This window comes from Limulus polyphemus, unplaced genomic scaffold, assembly GCF_000517525.1.
Source record: "Limulus polyphemus unplaced genomic scaffold, Limulus_polyphemus-2.1.2 Scaffold1655, whole genome shotgun sequence".
In the NCBI taxonomy this organism is placed as follows: domain Eukaryota; kingdom Metazoa; phylum Arthropoda; class Merostomata; order Xiphosura; family Limulidae; genus Limulus; species Limulus polyphemus.
Genome location: NW_013667265.1, coordinates 196,244 through 208,073, shown reverse-complemented (window position 1 = coordinate 208,073; position 11,830 = coordinate 196,244). Strand labels below are relative to the sequence as shown.

Here is an 11,830-nt window from a genome sequence, read left to right as displayed (position 1 = left end):
ATAGTTTTATTAACTTCCACAAGCTTATAAATGTGAAATAAAGTGAATAGTTTAAACCCTATAAAATAGACTTAGATTTAGTTTATCAACAATGAAATAGGCTTAGATTTAAACAATATTTAGCAGACTTAAATTTAAACAATATGAAATATTCTTTGGTTATCTATATAAATATAAAGTACTGTCTGTTGTATGTCCATGTAACTACTTTGCAGGGTGAGAATGGATCTTCACCAAATTTTGTATGGAGGTTCATTGGGTCCATGGGGAGATACATACAAATGTTCATTTTTGCATTTTGCGGCTTTTATGGGCGTTTTTGCGTTTTTTACCACTACTTCGCCCCCCGTAGATGGATATTCGCCAAATTTGACATGAAGGTTTGTTTGGTACATGCGGAGAAACTTGCAAAGCTGCGATTTCACATTTCCTGTTTTGTTATTTTTATGGGCGTTCTTGCATTTTTTTTTACAATTACATATAAGGGAAGCAACTTTTCATGTCCTAAGATAACCTTTCATTAATCATAAATTTACATAACTTCCATCCAGGGGACGGGTTACTCCAACTAGTATTTAATCAGTAAGTTTATTTGTTTGTTTGTTGTGAATTTATGCACAAAGCTACACAAAGGGCTATCTGTGCTCTGCCCACAACGGGTATCGAAACCCAGTTTCTAGCGCTGTTAAAGTCCGCAGACATACCGCTGTGCCACTCAAAACGTAACTAGTCTTTGATTATGTTTAAACACGTGCCACCTGAGGTGTAAACTGTTGGTATTGTTGCAAGTTCGACAATAATTGAGGTTTGTTTAATATGGTAAATTCATTAACTTTTAAGAAATACTATAAACTGTGTTTCATGTATCTTCAAATTTATACCACTTAACTTAGTTCGTGTATTTATTTAAAAAAATCAATATATCAAGAAATATATCATGTTAAGAATAAATACTATTTAGATACATAACATTTGAGATTGGACAACAGTATCGTATAAAAAAAAATATCAAAATTCAAATGTTATTATTCACGATTAAATAAGTACAACCTAAAAGCTACTTGAAGCTGAACAGAAAATGTAATTCCTGGAAAAATGGTACTCAGTTTAGGCTATAAAAATCTTTCATATTTGACGACAGGCATGTGAGGTTTGCATAATCTGTTTTTGTTATTTTTCTCTTTCTTCTCAAATGAAGAGGTGGGAACTACTTTTCTATAAAAACGGGACTTAATCTTATTTTGAAAACATTATAATCCTCTTAAACAACACAGATACATTAGGTAATCCTTCTTATCACCGGAACACAATAAATATCTGTCGACTGAGATTTCCCTAGACGTGTCATTCCTCTCTTGTTTTTATATTCAAAGCTTTAATTTTTTAGCAGTCTTGGAAACCATTACCTTCTAATCTATTGTTACTTATTGTTTTGTGTTTGCCATTCTTACATTTAACCGTCGTGCAACAATCCCACATGTGTTCAGCTTCTCCGTTTCGCGTCATTATTAAATGCAACAAGGGAAATGATAGAAAAGCGATTAAACTGTGTGTATAATAGAATATTTTAAAAAGGAAAAGGAAAGTTTAGTAGAGGCTTTAATAAAAGAGCCGGAAGCTTTCCTTTTATGGCTTGAAATCGTGACGTCATTAATTTAAGATGAACTAGGACAAAACACGTGCGTATGTAAGGATAGCAATTGGCAACGCAAGAGAGTAAGCTGATGGATTTAAACAAATTACTAATTATAATTATACTTTTGTTTATTTCAGAACTTTTGCTCAAAGCTATATTGCCAGTTCTTGGGCTACTTTTATATGACCACATAGTGAGATTTGATAGTCACTCTTAAATGGTACAGCACTAACTTTACGGATTTACAACGCTAAAACCCGGGGTTCGAATCCTCGTGGTGGACCCAGCAGATAGCCCAATATGACTTTTCTCTAAAACAGTCCCAAAGTGCGGAGTGTGTTTATGCCCAATGCGCCGTAAACTGTGAATCCTCGAATTCACAGTCCGAACATGCTAGCCACTAGGCCACGCCCGAATCTACAGTAAATTGAAATGTTTTATTTATGTTATTAACACCTGTCGTATGGGAAAACTGGCTAACATTTTTAAATAGGGGCAGGATCATCAAAAAGCAATCTTGAAATTCGATTGTGTGGTAATGCTTGTTACTAAACGTGAGTACTAACGATAAAGATTTCACAGCTTTTTTTTTAGATCAAAATGTTAAGTACAGATGAAGATACGGCTACATAAAGATCGATGTATCAATCAATATTAGATATATATTAGGAATGCTAGACAGCTAGCACTGCTATTGTAAACAGCCTCATTAGGAATGCATTTACAAGATACCGTATCAAACTAAAACATCAGGTAGTCTATTGGATTTTGATATTGATTTTACACTTCATCATTTTGTAGTGAAGTACAGAGTGAAGCTAACAAGAACTTACACTGGGTAAAATACAGCGGAAGTTTTGATTGTACTTCAATTATATTATTCTTTAACTTGTTACTAGATATGATTTCGTTGGTTTCTCTGCTATCTTTTACAGTTAGTTTTCCTATACAAGGTAAAAATTGGTCTACATCATTGGGTAAGATAATGGAGCATATTTTCTTTAGTACTGAAATGCTGAAGTTAATTATATGACTTACTTTATTAATATAATCAAAGGATTCACTTTCAAACAATTTTCAACTTGGTAAATTTCTCATCAAAGAAGTTTTGTTTGTTTTGTTTTGAATTTCGCGCAAAGCTACACGAGGGCTATCTGCGCTAGCCGTTCCTAATTTAGCAGTGTAAGACTAGAGGGAAGGCAGCTAGTCATCACCACCCACCGCCAACTCTTGGGCTACTCTTTTACCAACGAATAGTGGGATTGACCGTCACATTATAACGTCCCCACGGCTGAAAAGGCGAACATGTTTGGTGTGACGGGGATTCGAACCCGCGACCCTCAGATTGCGATTCGAGCGCCCTAACCACCTGGCCATGCCGGGCCGCATCAAAGAAGTGTCTGTTCACGTTCTTTCTCATCATCACCTCCATCATCACTATCTTCAAAACGTCGCTCCCCCCCCCAGTGGCACAGCGGTATGTCTGCGGACTTACAACGCTGGCACAAAGCTACACAAGGGCTATCTGTGCTCTGCCCACCACGGGTATCGAAACCCGGTTTCATAACTACAAACAACAAAACAACATCTTATGTTAAACTATACTGCTTCTTAAGACATGGGAAGGGGGGGGGCGGGTGTTAAAGTTGAACATACATAGTTTTATTTGTTTAGACTCAATTTACACATTGTCGGAGCATTTGGATGATTGTGTATTAGAAAAACACTGACTTCAGAATGTTCTGATAATCCAGTTATTTCGTATCAAGAACTCTTGTTAGGCTTTAAAAAAAATCAATTGTCAACTTTCGCATTTTATATTTTTTTTAAGTTTGTAACTGTAAGCCTTTTGAAGTTGCTTACTAGCGAGTGTTATGTTTATTAGAGAAAAACTGATCAAAGATCAACAGCACGTAATACAAAATACATATATGTATAAATGTGTCTACACGTATTTGTTTAACTTAAAACAACAAAAGTGCGAGAGTTACATAGAGCATTCAAAATTATATAAACAGGAAACCTAATTGTTGACAAAAATCACTGATGTATACCCGACGATAACGTTTCGCCCGAAACGTTATATACCGTGATATGTATGTGTTATCAACTTCCTCCATTCTTCGTAAAACATGCTGCTTGTTTTAGACAGTTATTTTACCGTTTCGATGCTGTTAAAACATAAGAACTATTTTTCAAACGAAAATTAGTCATAAACTTCTCAAAAATGAAAATAATCAAGGAAAAACTTTACGACACAAAATGACGAAAATTCGATCAATATTTTTTGCTCCTAGACGTACAGTGTGGATCTTTCTAATACATTTTTTTTGTGAGATAAATAATATTTGAAACCCTTGCTTCTTTAACACGTTAAACCGTATGAATGGATGTGCTTAGGACGTAAAGTAATGCCTTGATAGTTTGTTTGTTTTGAATTTCGCGCAAAGCTACACGAGGGCTATCTGCGCTAGCCGTCCCTAATTTAGTAGTGTAAGTCTAGAGGGAAGGCAGCTAGTCATCACCACCCACCGCCAACTACTCTTGGGCTACTCTTTTACCAACGAATAGTGGGATTGACCGTCACATTATAACGCCCCCACGGCCGAAAGGGCGAGCATGTTTTGGTGGAACGGGGATTCGAACCAGCGACCCGCAGATTGCGATTCGAGCGCCCTCTAACCACCTGGCCATGCCGGGGCCTACCTTGGTAGAGCTAGATTACTTTTAAATTATTTATGAGACATTGTGTTGTAGACATGTACTTACTGTGTTTAAAAAATAGTTATGCATTTTTTTAACCCTAGCTCCATCTTGTAACTCTTAATTGAAGGATAACTGTGTGAAAACTACGTTTATAAAAACAAGCATTTGATTAAATTTCATCAGATGGTGTTTTCCTCACGTGCTTTTGTTGTTGTTGTTACTGTTGCACTTTGTTAAAAGTTGATATTTGGATTGTGTTCCAACGCGTGAAATACTCGAACTTTTAAAGTTTAGTAACGACGAATCTGTGACCTCAGTAAAATAGTCACGTAGATTTTTTTTTTAATAAATATTTCTGATTTTAACGATAAACAAAATGCTCTGTATTAATGTGTTATACTTTATATTATTCCCTCCCGGTGGTTAACGGCAAACGATGAAATTAGAGGTTTGATGCTTGCGATGAGCACAGCGGAGATGGCTCACTGTGTAGCTTCGTGTTTAAAACCAAACGAACAAATTGATGTCATTATGGATTTATTAAATAGTTGATGATATAAAAAAAACGCAATATTATCGAATCGTTTATAAAATCATCCCTCTGGTGGCCTATAATATATGTTTTTTATTTCAGCTAGTATTAATATTCGTAGAAGAACAATTCTAATGTGACGTTTACAATATTTGCTGTGTATATTTCACTTGGTGTCCTACCAAATCAACATTTCTTGGGCAGCATTGGTGATTTAATTACTCCGAACGCTAAGGCTGCTGGGAAGGAAATAAATCTGAGAATTGTAAAACTGGGAGTGGTCATTAATGTTACTTTATATGAACTATTTTGTAATATAAGGTTAATGTCATCACCAATTCACAATTAATCCGGAATTGTCGCATTTAGTAGTATACTTCAGTATTACTGCCCCCCACCCCCTATGGGACAGCGATATGTCTGCGGACTTGTAACGCCCAAATCCAGGGTTCGATTTCCCGTGATGGACACGGCAGATAGACCCGTGTGGCTTTGCTCTAAAACAAACGGTATTACTTTATGCGAAAATGTTGTAATATTGACCTTTGACCTCACAACTGATCCAAAAGTATTGTATTAATAGCATACCTCAGTATTATGCGAAAATGATGTAATATTGACCTTTGACCTCACAACTGATCCAAAAGTATTATATTAATAACATACCTCAGTATTATGCGAAAACGATGTAATATTGACCTTTGACCCCAAAACTGATTATAGAAATGTAGCATTAGAAGCATATTTCAATATTAATTTATGCGAAAATATTTTAATATTGACCTTTAGCCTCACAACTGATCCAGAATTATTGTATTAATAGCATACCTCAGTATTATGCGAAAAATGATGTAATATTGACCTTTGACCCTAAAACTGGTTCTAAAATGTAGCATTAGTAGCATATTTCAATATTACTTTATGCGAAAATATTTTCATGTTGACCTTTAGCCTCACAGGGGATCGGACTATTTGATGAAAATATTCAAGAAATAGTAAAAATGACAAAAAAAAAAGAAGTCGATTATACAAAATTTGTATTTTTTTTTGATTTTTTTTTTTGGTCTTTACCCGGTTAACAAAATTGTATCATAACATACAACTTTGTAATCGTCCAAATTTTAATAAGCTGAAATTTAGCGTAAGCCTAAGATATTATTTCATGTGGCAAGTATAACATCACATTCAAGGAAAATTAAGAATTACAACATAAAGGACTGCCATATCTAAATTGAATAAAAATGGGTGTAGATTCAAACCAACGTATTTCTTGATGTGATCAATTTCGTCGCTAATGTAAGAGAATGCCGAATTTGCCAGTAAGAAAAGAACGCCCAACTATAACTGAAATATAACCACAATAATAATCAATGATCATACATAAACATGCTATGTTTAACAGTTTTAACCAGTGAAGTAATTAAGTTAAAAAATTTTTGCTGAACTACAAATAATAATAATAATAATAACTTAAGCCTTCTTGTTAGACAGTTATTTAAATTACATCCGCGAATAGCGATGTGTCAAAAATAAGAAACTCTCCAACCAGAGCGTTTTCGAATGGTAGACCTTTCTTTCTCCGTCAGGAGCAAACTGAGAAAACATTCTGGTTATATTGGTTTCGTCTTTTTGTGTTTCGTTTATGTTTTTGAACCTATGTGTTTTCTTGACGTCATGAGAGTGATGATTCAAATATGGGCCACCAGTAAGGTGTTAGTTTGTGTTAGGCTTCAGAATAGACTTTCAAGCCCCCCAGTGGCACAGCGGTATTTCTGCGGACTTATAACGCTAGAAACCGGGTTTCAATACCCGTGGTGGGCAGAGCAAAGATAGCCCTTTGTGTAGCTTTGTGCATAATTCCAAACAATAGACCTTCAAAATGGTTTCACCACTGGAGACCTAGTTGTGTTTCTGCTTAAATGTAGCCTATGTTTTGAAGAAAAAAAATGTTTTTTTTTTTACTGAAAATCCATAGTAAGTGTGTGTGTGTGTGTTTTAAATTAAACCGGTTGTGATAAAATTGTAGTACATTAAGACTCGTTAAGGGTTTTAAGCCAACCTCAAGGGTTTAAGACAGAAATATCGAAACAGGGCGAGGTTATAATTTTGGAGAAAAGAAGAAATGAGGTGTGTGAGGCATCCTCTGAAATATTTTGTTATTTTCACTGAGAATTTTGCATTTTGATAGTAATTATGTTCTATATGTATATATATATGTATGTGTATAATTGCAGTTACACCCACATTTATACCTACGCCTGTTAATTATATAAACTGTAAATATGTCATTTTCTACCAATCGGCTTCTTAATTTGTTAGTTATTAACTTCTCATTCGTTAAACGAAATCTGTTGGACGTGTCATCATTGTCTGGTGTTTTAAATCTAAAGAAATGTGTGTTAATCTTTGGAAAAACTTTCAAATGCGATTTGTAGTTTGTATATTTCAAAAATATATTTATTTAGTTTAACGTGAAAGTGAATCGTTAATTTCTTAGAAGCTTATTAATCGGAGAAAGGACACAAAAGCCCATTATCCTCGCGTTTTCCTACATCCGGGATATTAATAACAGTACTTGTACCCTGATCAACAGATGTGAATTACTTGAAACTTGACGTTTGCATTGTTATTTAATGTTACGGTTTTAAACGACAAAAGTTGGTGAAGCAACGAAACCAGTAGACCTGATAATAGTGATAAAAAAAACTAACTAAACTACAATTGTTGTTTTTTTATAATTCTCTTAAATTAGTCTATTATGGATTTCAAATTAGAGGCATGTAAAGATCACGTGTTAACTCTATTTTTACATGCCTTAAATCCGAATTGGCAATCAAAAATTAATTTTAAAATGGTATTTTTTTACCCTCATTTAATCGGAAATCCGTAGAGGACTAATTAAGATGAATGTATAGAAAAAGGCATGCTGGTGTGTTTTAATTGCTGTTATTAGGCTTATTAATAATTATTATTGTTTACACTTTGGGGAGATGTTTACATTCGGTATTTTTTGAGCTTCTAAATAACCACAGACATTGTTTTTACTGTTATCTTTTATTGTTTTCAATTGTTTCCACAGGCGATTGTTACTGTGTGTCCCAGAAATTATGACGTAGTCAAAGTCCCGCAGCCTATCACGTGCTACACTCTCTGATGTTACATAAATCTCTTACGCTATCCTTGTATTTGCGCTATTTTATACGGAATTACTTTTTGATACACTTTACCAATTTAAAAGCGATAGAAACTCTTTGACCAAGTGCAAAATATTCGAAAAGTTTGTTACATTTTGTTTGTTTTTCCTTTATTTCCATTAAACAGTTCTGGAAATATAGCGTTATTATTACATTTGTTTGGAAATGTAGTGAAAATAAAGGGGTGGTAAAGAGGTAATTATGAAACCAACACATAAAATTAGTAGTGCAATCTCAACCTATAAACTTTATTTCTCTGTTATTGTATGTGTATGATTCAACATCTGTAGGCCTAACCTGTTTAATGTTGGGTCACTGCACTTATCTTGTAGGGAAGGAAGGTAAATTGGATGATACGGGAAATTCGATGTGCTATCTTTATTGAATAACGACTTTTTTATTACAGTGCCTCTCTAAAATTATCTATAAATATTAGAAGGTAATTTTTCAATGCAATGTAGCCCAAAGTAAAAAGTACTAGTGACTATAGTTTTATTTTAAAATGGTGCATTGTAATTGTCAGATTTCTCATTGTTAATTCCTTCGAATGGGTATTTCAAGTATGCTATATTTTACATTTTAATTACAAATCCCATTACGGAAAACGTAATTTTTTGTTATTTTAACCTATTTGAAAATATTGTTGTGCATTGTATTCAATTAAGGATATGCTAACTATACTTACTATTCAACTACCGCGTGCGGTTTTTGAATATTGCTGCCTTTCTAGAATTCTGTAATATACATTAATTCTTGCTGTTCATCCACGTTTTTCTGATATCCTTCTATCAAAATGCACCTTTTTTACCACTGTATATGTGTGTCGGTTTATTGTAGATTTCGATCTCTTATTGGTAATTATACATTCAAAAATAGGTGTGTAATGATTTTAAAGCAAAATCTTCGCCTTTCAGGGGGCTATTTTTACTCGTGTTTTCTTCAACTTGTCTTAAAAGTTTGCTTTGAAAATGAATGCTTGTATGTTTGATATTAAAATTCATATTGCTATTTTTATTCCACCTCATGACAAATAAAGTTGGATTTTCTTCTTCAGTGGGAACTATACGTCGTTGTTGTTGTCCTTTAATTCAACTTTCAGCAGTATCTCTAAGTAACCACACTAATATTAGCTTTGTCTTTGGTGTATAAACGGATATCCGGACATTGTTATACGATCACTAAGATCGAAGTAAAAGGCTTGGTGTATATTGTAGATGTTAATAGACCACTCAGATAACATACCCTGTAGGTGTTAATAGACCACACAGTAACAGACCCTCTAGGTGTTAAAACCACACAGTAACACACCCTGTAGGTGTTAATAGACCACACAGTAACAGACCCTCTAGGTGTTAAAACCACACAGTAACACACCCTGTAGGTGTTAATAGACCACACAGTAACAGACCCTCTAGGTGTTAAAACCACACAGTAACACACCCTATAGGTGTTAATAGACCACACAGTAACAACCCTATAGGTGTTAATAGACCACACAGTAACAGTCTTCCGTAGATGTTAATAGACCACAGAGTAACAGACCCTGTTAAGCCAAAAGTTCAAAGTTTAGTTTGAGAAGACTCTGTTATATATGAGATGATACATGTTTAGTTTCAAACATTATAAAAAATAACTATTCAAACTAGACTAAGATGTAAATGAATTACCAGTAGAACTCTATCTATACTTCAGTATTTTAAATTTCATCCTAGTTTAAAAAAAACAAAAACATAAAATAGTAGTTCAACTTCTGAGTTAGTATAATAATAATTTGCTGACATCAATTCCTTCTAGCGAAATGTACTTAAATCTTTCAATGTTTTCATGAATTAACAAAAGTTAAAGCTATATATTAATTATTAGATGTTTTATATACTAACTTGATCACTTAAAAAATATATATTAAATTGATCTTCGTCGCGTTCGGCATGAAAAACATGTATCTATAAGACGGAACTTTTGTCCACTATTCTGAGTATATATTTTTATTTACGTATATTTGGTGTTCACCTTATCCAAGCTCCCAGATGGGTCAGTGGGAAGTCAGTTGGCTTATAAAGCTAAAATCCTGGTTTCGATACCATTGTATAACTTTGAATTTAACAACAAACAAAAAAAGTCAATCCAACTAATGTTGAGAGCTACATAATTTACCAGAAAATCGCTTTTAACTTCAACCACAAGTCGCCCATTAATTAAAATGTTACAATTCGGATACCGTGTACACTAAATCTTCACATTCCACCTTCAATCATTGACCGATTCATCCAAGTTATAACCGATAATTATTACATTATTCTGAATTCCCTCGGGTATGGAAGCTTGTGATTCGCTCCAGAAACTATATAACTGATGCTATCTTGCCCAATACCAGGCTAGTACAGCTGGTCACTCTGAATCCAGAGAGAACACACCTTACTACATGACGGAACTGAATTTTTGCACGGAAAAGATCATTCGTTTCACTTCTGACCCATACATCATACACTCCATCCTTAGACTGATATTTTTGTATACATCTAGTGTCCACGATTACAATAATTCTTCAGAAAACTAGAAGGTCCAAAGTTGCATTACTTGCTTCAAACTTTTTTCGCTTCCTGTTTAGTCTGTTTAATTAAGTATGCTGGATTACTTCATCAGTTTGAACACGTGTTATATGCTACAACACAAACAGCTTCTGTAGCAGACCAATAACAGCTACAAAGATCACTGACAAATCTTCCATAATTCCCTATGAAAGGAATACATAAGTTGATAAATACCATGCTCAGTAGTTTTTCACTCATTTATGCGATCATTTATTTCTTCCATTATCCAGAACCATTTTTCCAACAAACATTAAAATATTGGATTCGTTTTACGATGCTGATTGCACCTTCTTTGTAGGAAGAATGGCATCTGAGTTTTTACACCAAACTCAAGAAGGGGGTCCAATTTATCACTCAATCTTATATTCACAAAAATCATGGCTCGTGGTAGTATGTAAGTCGAATATTTTCAACGCCATTTCATAACACGGTAAATAATGTTACATCATTATTTCCCTCCCGTCAGTAAGACGTGGATCAAGGACCAACACAATGAACCTATCAATGGATACAACCATCACTAGTTTGACAAGTGGCCACTGCTTGTGCATACTCTAACTTCACCTCTGGGGTTCATACTTGGTACTTTTATATAAATACACATGTTTCATCTACAAGTTATGAAGGCAACATACGTGTTCTCGTGCAAGAGGATGGATATAAATAGATATGTCCAAGTCCAGGATAAAGAAGAACAAGATCGCTCACCAAAGTAGTACGAATTTATTGCTCTCTTTACCCACAACTTAAAAAAAAAATCTGTTGGATAATTAGTTTGGGAAAAACACCGGGAAATTGGCGAAAGGTGGACAAAACTACAAACACGCTTTGCTTGTTGATTCCTTTTCACAAACTCCCGCTGATCGGGAGGTCCAAAGTTTAAACTGTAATAGTCTTCTGAACATTTTTTCCATTTTCTGTTCAGTAAGCTTTATAATTATGACAGTCAATCCCGCTATTCGGTCAAAAGTAGTTGTATAGGTGGTAAATGTGTAGAGGAAAAAAATATATGGCTAAAGATGAAAAGCTTTAGAACACATAAACTAAGGAGTTTTACGTTCAAACAATATTTTTTTCTACCTGGTAGATCGGGTCAGAAAATTTTATTTAACAACATCAGGAGCTTATAGTGTATATAGAATTACATCCAAGTTAAATTATAAACCATGGT

General features: G+C 34.2%; 1 protein-coding gene across 1 annotated transcript in view; it reads left to right on the top strand.

Moving 5' to 3' along the window:
- LOC106464450 (homeobox protein cut-like) overlaps positions 1 to 9,133 on the top strand; it is a 37,434-nt gene extending 28,301 nt beyond the window's left edge. The window contains exon 12 of the mRNA XM_013924592.2: positions 7,954 to 9,133. The gene's annotated coding sequence lies outside the window, so the exon portion shown is untranslated. The remainder of the gene's footprint in view (positions 1 to 7,953) is intronic.
- The last annotated feature ends 2,697 nt before the right edge of the window (positions 9,134 to 11,830 follow it).